Source organism: Capsicum annuum, chromosome 12, assembly GCF_002878395.1.
Source record: "Capsicum annuum cultivar UCD-10X-F1 chromosome 12, UCD10Xv1.1, whole genome shotgun sequence".
Lineage (NCBI taxonomy): Eukaryota > Viridiplantae > Streptophyta > Magnoliopsida > Solanales > Solanaceae > Capsicum > Capsicum annuum.
The window spans coordinates 166,690,343-166,703,595 of record NC_061122.1 but is presented as its reverse complement, the minus strand read 5'-3'; positions in this window follow the sequence as shown (position 1 = coordinate 166,703,595).

Below are 13,253 nucleotides of genomic sequence, written 5' to 3'. Positions count from 1 at the left end.
ATATGAGTATGTACATGTTGACGATTATTGTTTAAGTTTCAATGTGATGTCTAAAGGTGTTCTTATGGAATATATATGTTTGTTAATTGAAAAACATGAACTTTAGGTGGTTTAATATGGTGCAAGTATCAAACCCACATATGCCTTAAAGAATGCATGAAAGGTATTTGATAAAATGCTTAGGATGCTAGAAATTTATGTTTGTATAGTTCTATGATGTTTAAATGTAAAGTTCATGTTAGATATATACTTCAATATGAATTCCATGCTTTTCATGTGTTGCTATTGTGGTGGTATGAAGCATGCAAGATAATGGAGATATACAATATATACACGAAATATATCCATGCATTCCTTACAATGTTTAAGATGTTGAATAACTATATGAAATATGATATCCCCTACTTATGATATTATAAATTGTGGACTCAAATCTTGTGATCAAGTCATGTCATGTGTCTCAGTTTCCTTCTATCGAGTCCTGGGGGTATTCATACCCAAAAAACATAGTTGTGTGTCTAGAGCCGTGTCATGTTGTCACGATAATCTCAGTCAAGCTATAATATATAAAACTCACCCAGTCATGTGACTCAAGAAACCTTAGAAATCTCATGATCTCAGTTTACTCTCAGATAATAGTACTACTCCATCATTCAATAGAATTTAGTAAGTTCTACTTACGTACAGTTAGTTAAATTATGTTCAGTCTCTTCAAATGGGAGTCGGAGTTAGCACCGAGTGAACCCAAGGATGGGAACTCACCTGTTTATAAGGGTGTGATTTTTAGCAGCCATCCTTGCATTCTACAACTATGTAGCCAGCATAGATTGAGACATCACAGTCTGTTGTATGAGGGTAGATGAGATGGCTGAACTTGTTATTTGAGGGTTCCCACTGTTCTCACTAGAGTTACCTGTTATATGAGGGTTTCTCACATGTTGTCCTTACCAGTGGCTCGGTATTGACACCTTTCTAGTTAGGGCAGAGATTGGACCCCATCTTAGCCATAATGACACATATAGGGCATGTCAATTAAACAACTACCTCCTACAGTTTTAGACTCAGTCTCAGTAAAAGAACTCAGATAGTTCTTCAGATATCAGTATACCAGGACTGTTAGATACAGTCAAATTCAGTTATAGTGCAGCACTCAGATAGTTCCATTAGATTTAAGACTGTCAGATACAGTCGCCCATGTTATCAAAACTACAGTGTTAGCCATGTCAGTTATCAGTAAACCATGTATTAGCGTATAGATCTAGCTATCATGTACTCTTGATATTAGTTACTATGTATGTATGTTTACACTCTCATGTTTATATCAGCTAGTCAGTTAGCATTGTTCAAACATGTAAACCCTTTTGCATTAGCCTGCCTCACTGTATACTCAGTACTCCAGTTGTACTGATGCATTTGCGCTATGGTGCTTTCTTTCGTGTTACACCATAGGTTCAAAGACACAAGCTCCAGATCAGCAGTAGCATCCAACCGCAGAGTTGCAGTGAGTCCTCATCCATCCGAGGGAGATATTATTTTATTTCATTTATTATTTTAGCTTAGTTTTGCTAGACGGAGTTAGTTGGATACATGTTCCTTCAACTCCTTATTCAGATAGTACTTAGAGGCTTTTAGATTTAGTATTCAGATTTAGTTCAGACTTGATTCAGTTTTCAGTTGTTTTGGGTATCTTTCACCTATATGGATATTTTATCTTAATAGATCTTTATTTTGTTGAACCTTATGGCCTACATGTTCATGTTTTTCGTATTATTATGTTATATATGCAGTGTACAGGTACAGATATCAGTCATGGGTTAGATTGTTATCCCTTGGGTCATTAGCATCGTGTAGCATTCCGATTCAGAAAATTGGGGTGTTACAAACTTGGTATCAGAGCCTAAGGTTCAATAGAGGCCTAGGAAGTTTTAAAGCCATATCTAGTAGAGTATTGTACATGGGTGTGTTGCACGCCACATTTATGTATAGGAGGCTATGAGATTTTTTTGGAAAAATTCCCTTTCTTTAGTATTCATGTCATGCTAGTAAGCATATTTTCAAGTCAGTCTCTCAGTCTAATCCGTTCTTCTCTTATTGCAGAAACATGCCTCCAAAGAGAACAAATCAGCCAGCTCCTCAGCCCGAAGATCCTTTGGGCAAACATATTTCTCATATAGAGTTCAAGACCATATTTACTGCTCTTGCTCAGTCTGTAGCTGCCTAGAATGAACAACCAGCAGTCGTTCCGGCCAACCCAGTGGCCAATTCAGCAGCAGCTAAGAGTCAGGACTTCACCTGAATAAACCCTCTGTCCTTCTTTGGGTCAAAGCCAGACGAGGATCCTCAGGAATTCATTGACCAAGTACAGAAGGTCATAGATATCATGGGAGTCACTTCTTAGAGTGCCGAGTTAGCCTTATACCAATTGCATTATGTCGCTCACACTTGGTACAATCAGTGGTTAGCAGAAAGGTTAGAGGATGTAGGTCCTATTGAGTGGGAAGAATTCGTCATAACTTTCTTATATAGATTCTTTCCCTAAGAGCTGAGAGAGGCCAAAGTTCTTAAGTTCATCAATTTCAGGCAGGGAAATATGACAGTTAGAGAGTATTCTCTTAGATTTACTCAGCTAGCCAGATATGCCCCTCATGTGGTTGCAGACAACAAGGCTAAAATGAGCAAGTTCATGTCAGGGGTAAACGATAGCGTGGTAAATGAGTATAGATCTGTGATGATGAACAGTGATATGACTTTATCTAGAATCATGACCCATGCTCAGTAGATAGAGAAGCAGAAGGTTAGGACTAGAGAGAGAACAAGAGAGCAAAATCAGGCACTTTTAGTTTTGCTCAGCCCAAATCAGAGGGAGGAAATCATTCAAAGTTTCATCCTAAGTCAGCAGTTCCAGCCCCTTCCTCCGCTATTCCCCAGTGCCGAAGTTTAAGGACGACAATAGAGATAGAGCACCAGGCTCTAAATCTCAAAGTAGTGTTGGCAGTGCCCGCACTTATCCTCAGTGTCAGACCTGCAGTAAGCACTATCAGGGTGTGTGTAGAGCAGGTCAAGGCATTTGTTTTGGTTGTGGAAAGACAGGCCACAGAGTTAGGGACTGTCCTAAGCCAGGTCCTCAGAGTCAGCAGAATTATTCCACAGCTCAGTCCGATCATCCAAACCAGTAGGGTGCCACTTCTAGTGCTACTAGTGGGCAACGCCCAAGTAGACTCTATGCTCTTCAGAATTGATAGGATTAGGAAAATTCTCCTGATGTCATTACTGGTACGTTACAGATTTTCCATGTTCATGTTTATTCTTTGCTAGACCCAGGTGCATCCTTGTCTTTCGTCACTCCATACATAGTAGGCGATTTCAGAATCAGTCTCGAAATTTTAGTAGAGGCCTTTTCACTCTCTACCCCAGTGGATAAAATCATCATAGCTCGATGGGTATAAAGGAACTATCCAGTTATGATATTTTAGAAATCCATGTCAGCAGATTTAGTCAAGTTAGAGATGATTTATTTTGATGTCATTCTTGGTATGGATTGGCTTCATTCCTGCTATGCCATAGTCGATTGCAGAAATTGGATAGTTCAATCTCAGTTCCCGAATGAGCCTGTCCTAGAGTGGAAGGGTAGTACTTCGTCTTTTATGGGTTAGCTTGTTTCCTACCTTCGAGCAAAGGAAATGATTTCTAAGGGGTGTGTGTATCATCTCGTGCATGTTAAGGATTTTAGTTCCGAATCTCCCAGTCTTGAATCAGTCCCAGAGGTTAATGAATATTTAGATGTCTTTCCCAAAGATCTTCCAGGCATTCCTCCCGAAAGGGAAATAGACTTCGACATAGACCTTCTCCCAGATACTCAGCCTATTTCTATTCTGCCATACAGAATGGCACCAGCAGACCTCAAGGAACTAAAATATCAGTTGAAGGATCTCTTAGATAAGGGATTCATCAAGCCCAGTGTATCCTCTGGGGTGCGCCAGTCTTATTTGTGTGCAAGAAAGACAGTTCTCTCAGAAGGTGTATTGATTACCGTCAGCTCAACAAAGTCATGATCAAGAATAGGTATCCGCTGCCTAGGATAGATGAATTATTTGACCAACTTCAAGGTGCCAGTTATTTCTCCAAGATAGACCTCATATCTGGATATCATCAGCTCAGAGTTAGAGAATGTTACATTTTGAAGACAGCTTTTCGTACTCGTTATGGTCACTTTGAATTTCTAGTCATGTCCTTTGGTCTTACCAATTCCCCTACAGCTTTCATGGACTTGATGAACCAGGTGTTTAAGCAGTACTTGGACATATTCATCATAGTCTTCATAGATGATATTTTGGTCTATTCTCGCCCAGAGCGCGATCATTCAGACCATCTCATAATTGTTCTTCAGACTCTCAGGGATCACTAGTTGTTTGCCAAGTTCAGTAAGTGCAAATTTTGTTTAAGATCAGTAGCATTCCTTGGCCACATTATTTTTGGTGATGGCATTAGAGTAGATCCTCATAAAACTGAAGAGGTAAGAAACTGGTCTTGCTCTATCTCTCTATTAGATATTAGGAGTTTCTTGGGTTTGGCTAGCTATTATCGATGGTTTTTTGAGGGATTTTCTTCTATTGCATCTCCTATATCTAGATTGACTCAAAAGAAGGTCAGGTTTCAGTGGTCAGAACCTTGCGAGAAGAGTTTTCAGGAGTTGAAGACTCGACTCACCTCAGCTCTAGTTTTAGCACTTCCTAATGGTTTCGATGGATTCATAGTATATTGTGATGCATCCAGAGTAGGTTTAGGTTGTGTCCTCATGTAGCATGGTAGAGTCATAGCCTATGCCTCCAGACAGTTAAATCCTCATGAGAAGAATTATCCTACTTATAACCTTGAGCTAGCAGTAATTGTCTTTTCCTTAATGATTTGGAGGCATTATCTATACAGTATTCATGTAGACATCTTCACAGATCATAAGAGCCTTCAGTATGTCTTCTCCCAGAAATATCTCAATCTTCGTCAGAGAAGGTGGTTAGAGCTCTTGAAGAATTATGACATGACTGTTCTTTATCATTCGGGCAAGGCCAATATAGTGGCCGACATACTCAGTAGATTGTCCATGGGTTAGTGTTTCCCATGTTGAGGATAGTAAGAAGAAATTAGCTCAGGAGATTCATCAGGTTGATAGACTAGGTGTTCTCTTAGTCGACTCTTCAGAGGGTGGTGTATGTGTTCAGAGTATTTCAGAGTCATCTCTAGTTTTTGAGGTGTATGAGAAGCAAGATAGGGATCCTAGCCTTGTCAAGCTAAAAGAGTCAATTCAGAGTCAGGAAGTAGAGGTTTTCACCCAAGGGGGAGATGGTGTTCTTCGTTGTCAGGGTCATCTGTGTGTTCCCGGTGTAGATGACTTGAGGCAGGGAATTCTTGCAGAAGCACATGGTGTGCGATACTCTATTCATCCAGGGGCCACTAAGATGTACCATAACTTATGGGAGATCTATTGGTGGAGGGGGATGAAGAAGGACGTTGCAGAGTTTGTGGCTAAGTGCTCTACATATCAGCAGGTTAAGATAGAGCATCAGAAACCTAGTGGTTCTATACAGGAGTTCACTATTCCTACTTAGAAGTGGGAAGAAGTGAACATGGACTTCATGACGGGTTTTCCTAGAATACGTCCTCATCATGATTCAGTTTGGGTCATTGTAGACAGAATGACCAAGTCAGCTCATTTCCTTCTAGTTTATACCTCTTACTCAGCCAAGTATTATGTCAAAATCTATATCAGGGAGTTAGTCAGATTACACGGTGTTCCACTATCTATCATCTCAGAAAGAGGTACCTAGTTTACCTCTCACTTCTGGAAAGCATTCCAAAAGGGTCTTGGTACCCAAGTTCATCTCAGTACAGTATTTCATCCTCAGACAGATGGTCAAGTAGAAAGGACCATTCAGACTCTAAAATATATGCTAAGGGCATGTACAATTGATTTCAAGGAAAGCTGGGATGACCACTTGCCTTTGATTGAGTTCGCATACAACAGCAGCTATCACTCCAGTATTCAGATGGCTCCATTTGAAGCTCTCTATGGTAGGAGATGTAGGTCTCTAATCGGTTGGTTCGAAGTTAGTGAGACCGCAGTCATAGGGCCTAACTTAGTATTCAATGCCTTAGATAAAGTTCAGTTGATCAGAGAAAGACTCCGGGCTGCTCAGAGCCGACAGAAGGCTTATGCGGATGTTCATAGAGAGGATCTCAAATTCAAGGTCGATGACTATGTCTATCTCAAGATCTCTTCTATCAAGGGAGTGAAGATATTCAGCAAGAAGGGAAAGCTCAGCCCCTAATATGTTTGTCCCTTCAGGGTTCTCAATTGCTTCAGCAGGTAGCCTATGAGCTCGGATTGCCTTCAGATCTAGCCTCAGTCCATCCAGTCTTCCATGTCTCTTTGCTCAAGAAGTGCATAGGTGACCCAATAGTTGTAGTCCCTATTCAGAGTATTGACATTCAGAATAGCCTCTCTTATGAAGAGATTCCAATCAAAATCCTCGACTATCAGACTTGTAGGCTGAGGAACAAAGAAGTCCCTCTAGTCAAGGTTCTTTGGCGGAATCAGTCCATGGAGGGAGCTACTTGGGAAGCAGAAGCAGACATGCGAACCAAGTACCCTCATCTTTTCTTTGCTAAATTAGACTTAGCTTGAGGTAACAATTTTTCTTAAGCTTATTCAGTTACATGTTCAAAATTCCAATATAAAATTGGTATAAAGTATCAGTGCATAGCTTATCATGCATTCATGAGTTTAGCTTATCAGTCATGCATCAGATATGCATGTTCAGTTGGGCTATATTCAGTTTAGAATTCAATTTAGTCCTAAATCATGTGCCAGTTGAGCATGATCATTGTATGCATCATTTATCTTTCCTCCCCTCTCAAGTAGTCATCATTCGAGGACGAATGTTTCCAAGAGTGAGATATTGTAATACCCCAAAAAATTCAAACCAATATTAGAGCCATTTACCAAGCTCATGCATAGTACATCATGGTTATTTTATAGTTTTATGAGTAGGTTAGATGTATATTAAGGCTTCAAATAACTCCCAGCTATCAGATGAATCAAAACATTCCTTATCAATTGAATTCTTGAGAAGGATATTGGTATAGTCAACTTCAAACGAGCATATCTCTCATTAAACTTGTAATTTTTTAGCTCATGACCTATCAACAGATATATAATTGAATTATCTTTCCAACGATACCAATTTTGCCTAAATATGATATCGGAGTAAAGAGTTATTCCTATTTTACTCTAGAATATCAGGCTGGAAATAGTGTGACGACATTCTTGGTAGCTTACCACATTTGTGACGCCCTACCATGAAGGTCATCAACCTTAGGCAGAATCCAGCTCCTATGTGATGAAATTCATGGTATCTTACCACATTTGTGATGCCCTACCACGAAGGTCGTCAGCCTTAAGCAGAATCCAGCTCCTGTGTGACGACATTCGTGGTAGCTTACCACATTTGTGACGCCCTACCACGAAGGTGGTCAGCCTTAGGCAGAAACCAGCTCCTAAGTGATGACATTCATGGTAGCTTACCACATTTGTGATTCCCTAACACAAAGGTCATTAGACTTAGGCAGAAACCATCAATTCCAACTTCTGTGTGATAACAGTTTTGACGGCTTACCACATTTTTGACGCCTTGTCATAAATATCGTCAGCTATTATTTTTAGCAATTGGGAATTTATTTCATAAGGGTATTTTGGTCTTTTCCCTTCACTTCCCACGACTTATAACCCTCAAGTAATGTATTATCTTCCATTCTCTTTAGTTAAAACATCTCAAAAAGCTCTCTCATACACTTTTAACCACAAGATTAGGGTTTCCTCTCAAGAGCATCTCCTCAGGAACAAGAACATTCTTTCCTAAAGGGGTTAAACCCTAGTCAAGAAAAGTCAAGGGCAAGCCTAAGGATTTCTTTAGGAACCTTCAGAAACTTTAGATCTCTTTCAAGATCAAGCTTTAACGTATGCGTAGTGTTCATCTATTGATCTAATCTATTCATAGAGCTCAAGAACCATGTTTTAAATATTATTTTGTAAACTTTTTGTGGTGATATGAGTATGTACATGTTGACAATTATTGTTTAAGTTTCAATGTGATGTCTAAAGGTGTTCTTATGGAATATATATGTTTGTTAATTGAAAACCATGAACTTTAGGTGGTTTAATATGGTGCAAGTATGAAACCCACCTATGCCTTAAAGAATGCATGCAAGGTGTTTAATAAAATGCTTAGGATTCTAGAAATTCATGTTTGCATGGTTCTATGATGTCTAAATGACAAGTTCGTGTTAAATATATACTTCAATATGAATTCCATGCTTTTCATGTGTTGCTATTGTAGTGGTATGAAGCATGCAAGATAATGGAGATATACAATATATACACAAAATATATCCATGCATTCCCTACAATGTTTAAGATGTTGAATAACTATACAAAATATGATATCCCCTACTTATGATATTATGAATTATAGACTCAAATCCCGTGATCAAGTCATTTCATGTGTGTCAGTTTCTTTCTATCGAATCCTGAGGGTATTCATACCCAAAAAACATAGTTGTGTGCCTAGAGTCATGTCATGTTGTCACGATAATCTTAGTCAAGCTATAATCTATAGAACTCAGTCAGTCATATGACTCAGGAAACCTCAGAAATCTCATGATCTCAGTTAATTCTCAGATAATAGTACTACTATGTCAGTCGATGGAATTCAGTAAGTTCCACTTACGTACAGTTAGTTAAATCATGTTTAGTCTCTTTAGATGGGAGTAGGAGTTAGCACCGAGTGAACCCTAGGATGGGAACTCACCTGTATATGAGGGTGTGATTCTTAGCAGTCATCCTTGCATTCCAGAACTATGTAGCCAGCATAGGTTGAGACATCACAGCCTATTATATGAGGATAGATGAGGTGGCTTAACCTGTTATATGAGGGTTCCCACCATTCTCACTAGAGTTACCTATTATATGAGGGTTGCTCACATGTTGTCCTTACCAGTGGCGCGGTATTGACACCCATCTTAGCCATAATGGGACATATGGGGCATGTCGGTTAAACAACTACCTCCCACAGTTTCAGACTCAATCTCCTTAAAAGAACTCAGATAGTTCTTCAGATATCAATACACCAAGACTGTCAGATACAGTCAAATTCAATTATAGTGTGGAACTCAGATAGTTCCATCTGATTTAAGAATGTCAGATACAGTCGCCCATGTTATCAGAACTACAGTTTTAGCCATGTCAGTTATCAGTAAACTATGTATTAGCATAAAGATCTAGCTATCACGTACTTACGATCTTAGTTACTATGTATGTATGTTTACACTCTTACATTCATATCAGTTAGTCAGTTAGAATTGTTCATACATGTAAACCCTTTTGCATTAGCCTGCCTCACTCGTATACTCAGTACTCCAGTTGTACTGATGTATTTGTGCTATGGTGATTTCTTTTATGTTACACCATAGGTTCAAAGACACGAGCTCCAGATCAGCAGTAGCATCCAGCCGCAGAGTTGTAGTGAGTCCTCATCTATTCGAGGGTGATATTATTTTATTTTATTTATTATTTTAGCTCAGTTTTTCTAGATGGAGTTAGTTGGAGACATTTTCCTTCAACTTCTATTTCAGAAAGTACATAGAGTTTTTTAGATTCAGTATTCAGATTTAGTTCAGATTTGATTTAGTTTTTCAGTTGTTTTGGATATCTTTTACTCATATTGATATTATGTCTTGACAGATCTTTATTTAGTTGAATGTTATGGCCTACATGTTCATGTTTTCCGCATTATTACATTATATATGCAGTGTAAAGGGATAGATATCAGTCATGGGTTAGCTTGTGGTCCCTCGGGGTCATGAGCACCGTGTAGCATCCAGATTTAGAAAATCGAGGCGTTACAGGATTGATCCTATAAGCCGCTTTATTAAGTATTTGAGAACCCGAAAAAAAGTCAATTACATGCTCTATTCTTCACAAAGGAGGCAACCCACTTAGTATTTCTTCTGAAAATAGATCTTCATAAACTTGTAACAAAGAAGAGACCACATTGGGCAAAAATAAAGAGGTTAGTTCATTGTTAGAAAGCAAAGAATAACCTTTCGGTTTAATAAATAGAACTTGAGTAGCATCCTCAATGTTTAGCTATTTCATGCTCTTTTGATTTTGCAAAATCATGTACATTTTCTCTCTTTTTTGATTTTTTTTGTTTTTCTTCCTCACCTCTCTTTTTTGTGGTAAGTCATTATCACTTTAGCTCTCAATCTCTCCTTTTTCCTCTCTTAAGTTATCATTTTTTGCTCCCTTACTCCTCTCTTTCTTTTCTCTCTCAAGTTTTTCTTTTATATCACCGATTTTTCTATATTCCTTACTCATTTGAAAAGGCGAAATTTGGTTAAGAATGTTCTTTTTACCATCCTTAACAAATGCATATTTATTTAAACTCCCATCATGTTTACCCCCCACATCATATTCCCATGGACTTCCCATAATAAATGACAAGATTGCATTGGTACAACATCACAAAGCACTTCATCATGACAACTTCCAACCTTGAATTTTATCAACACTCTCTTTGTCACCTTAGTTTCACCACATTCGTTGAGTAATTGCAATCTATAAGGTTTTGGATGCCTTCTTGTTAGAAGTGTCAATTGTTCAACCATAGATGAACTAGAAATATTAACACAACTTCCACTATCAATGAAAAAGAAATATAATTGCTCTTAAACTCTACACTAATTATGAAACAAGTTCTCTCTTTGATCAAGATCTTCCCTTGCTAGAGCACTCATACCTCTCCTCATAGTAAGAAAATTTTTTCCCTCATCATTAATTTCTTCTCCATCACCTTCTCCCATAAACTCATCACTACTATCATCCTCCACGTGATCATCATTAGATTCATCTTCGGTTTGATAAACACCATCATTCAATGCAATAATAGTTCTTCTATTTGGACACTCATTTGCTTTATGACCATATCCTTGACATTTAAAACACTTTTAGATGGAGTTTCAAGTTTATCTTTGTTACCTCCATCCTTATAGTCCGCAATTGATTTTCCTTTGTCCAAGTTGGATGTAAATTCTTGCTTTGCACCATTGTATTTTCCCAAGTGGGAGATGATTTCCAAGCTTCTTTGTTTTTATCCCATGAAGAAGAAGAAGATTGCACCTTTGACTTATTTTTCTTTTAATGGCCCTCTACCTTGAGTGCCATTTGATAAGCTTCATATAAAGTAGAAAGACAATGCAATTACAATAGTTGCCTTACCTCTTTATTTAAGCCCGAGATAAATCTTTCCATAAGTTTCTCCTCTTCATCATTGACATTAGCGCGAAGCCTAGTATGCTCTAGCTCCCCATAATACTCTTCCACACTCTTACTTCCTTGTTGAAGATTGTAATACTTATTGAGTGTATTTTGCTCACAATCTTGACCCACAAACCTTTCTCTCATATGCCTTTTCATGTCATTCCAACTTGTAATAAATTCTCTATCCACCAAATCATCTCTTTAAATTTTCTCCCACCATGTATAAGCAAAACCCTCAAGGTGACTTATTGACGTGAAATAAGAAAATAGAAGCAAGATAGGAATTAAAGATACAAAATAAAGAAAGATAGACAAAATTAGATTCATACAATCATAAGATGTAATGGTGAATTAACCAAAACACCCCTTAATTGGTAACTAAAAGCACCTAATCTATTAGAATCCTCAAGAAGGTAGTAACCTTACTTGCAAATCCTAGAACAATTGATGAAAATCAACAAAGTGTTTTCAAGCTCTCAAAGGAGGCAAAAATATTCAATATTCCAAAAAATACTGGTTCAACCCTAATAGCTAACTATTTATACTAAGGGCTAAAAGAAATAAAGAAAGAACAAATTACCCTTTATTTAAATTACAAGCTAATTTAAATGTAGACACTTAGAATATTAAATATCTTTAAGTTATCCATATTGGAACCTTCTAAAGCTTCCATCTTCATCCATAAAGCTTGAAATGCTTGAAGGTCCTTAGCTTGACTTCTTGTGAAAGACCTTTTTGAATTAACATCACTTTGATGTACATCATTCTCCCCTTCTTCAAAATAATGCATTCTCAAATTTGCCAATCCAACATCAAAAAGAGATAAATCACCAACATTTAAAACATTATAGACCAAATACTCACTTGGTAAGTCAACTTTGTAAGCATTATCTCCAATCTTATCAAGCACTTGAAAAGGTCCATCTCCTCTTAGCATAAGCTTATTCTTCCTTTTTCTTGGAAACCTTTCTTTTCTAAAGTGAACCCATACCCAATCACCAGGTACAAAGGTAACTTTTTTCGTCCTTTGTTGGCTCTTTTGGTACATCTTTGTTGGCCTTCTCAATTTGCATTCTTACTTTCTCATGGATGCTCTTCATAGCTTTTGCCTTAGCTTTTGTATATACACTCACAATAACATCTTTGGGAAAATGAGTTAAATCTAATAGAGTCAAGGGATTAAAACCATAAACACACTCAAAAGGGGTTATACCAATAGATCTATGAATAGTTCTATTATATGCAAACTCAATCAATGGCAACTGATTGTCCCAAGAAGTTAACTTTTCTTTAACCATAACTCTAACCATATTACCTAAATTTCTATTAGCCACCTTGATTTGAACATCCATTTGAGGTTGACAAGAAGTAGAAAATAGCAATTTGGTTCCTATATTTTCCCACAAACACCTCCAAAAATGACAAAGAAATTTTGAATCTCTATCACTAACAATTATTTGGGGAACACCATGCAATTTTATCACATTATGAACAAATAAAGTAGCAACATAATATGCATCATAACTTTTATGACAAGCAATAAATTGAGCCATTTTTGAAAATCTATCCACAACAAAAAAGATATTATCCTTACCATTCCTAGTCCTAGGGTGGCCAACAATAAAATCCATGGAAATATCTAGACAAAGACCGATAGGAATAGGTAAAGGGGGATACAAACCATGGGTTTGGGTACAAGATTTAGTATGTTTACAATCCAAACACCTAGCACAAATATTTTCCATATCTCTTATCATTTTAGGCCAAAAGAAATGTTCACTAAGAATAGCTAAGGTTTTTGACACTCCAAAATGACCCATAAAACCTCCATTGTGTGCCTCTTTCACCAATAACTCTCTCCATGAATACATAGGCATATAAA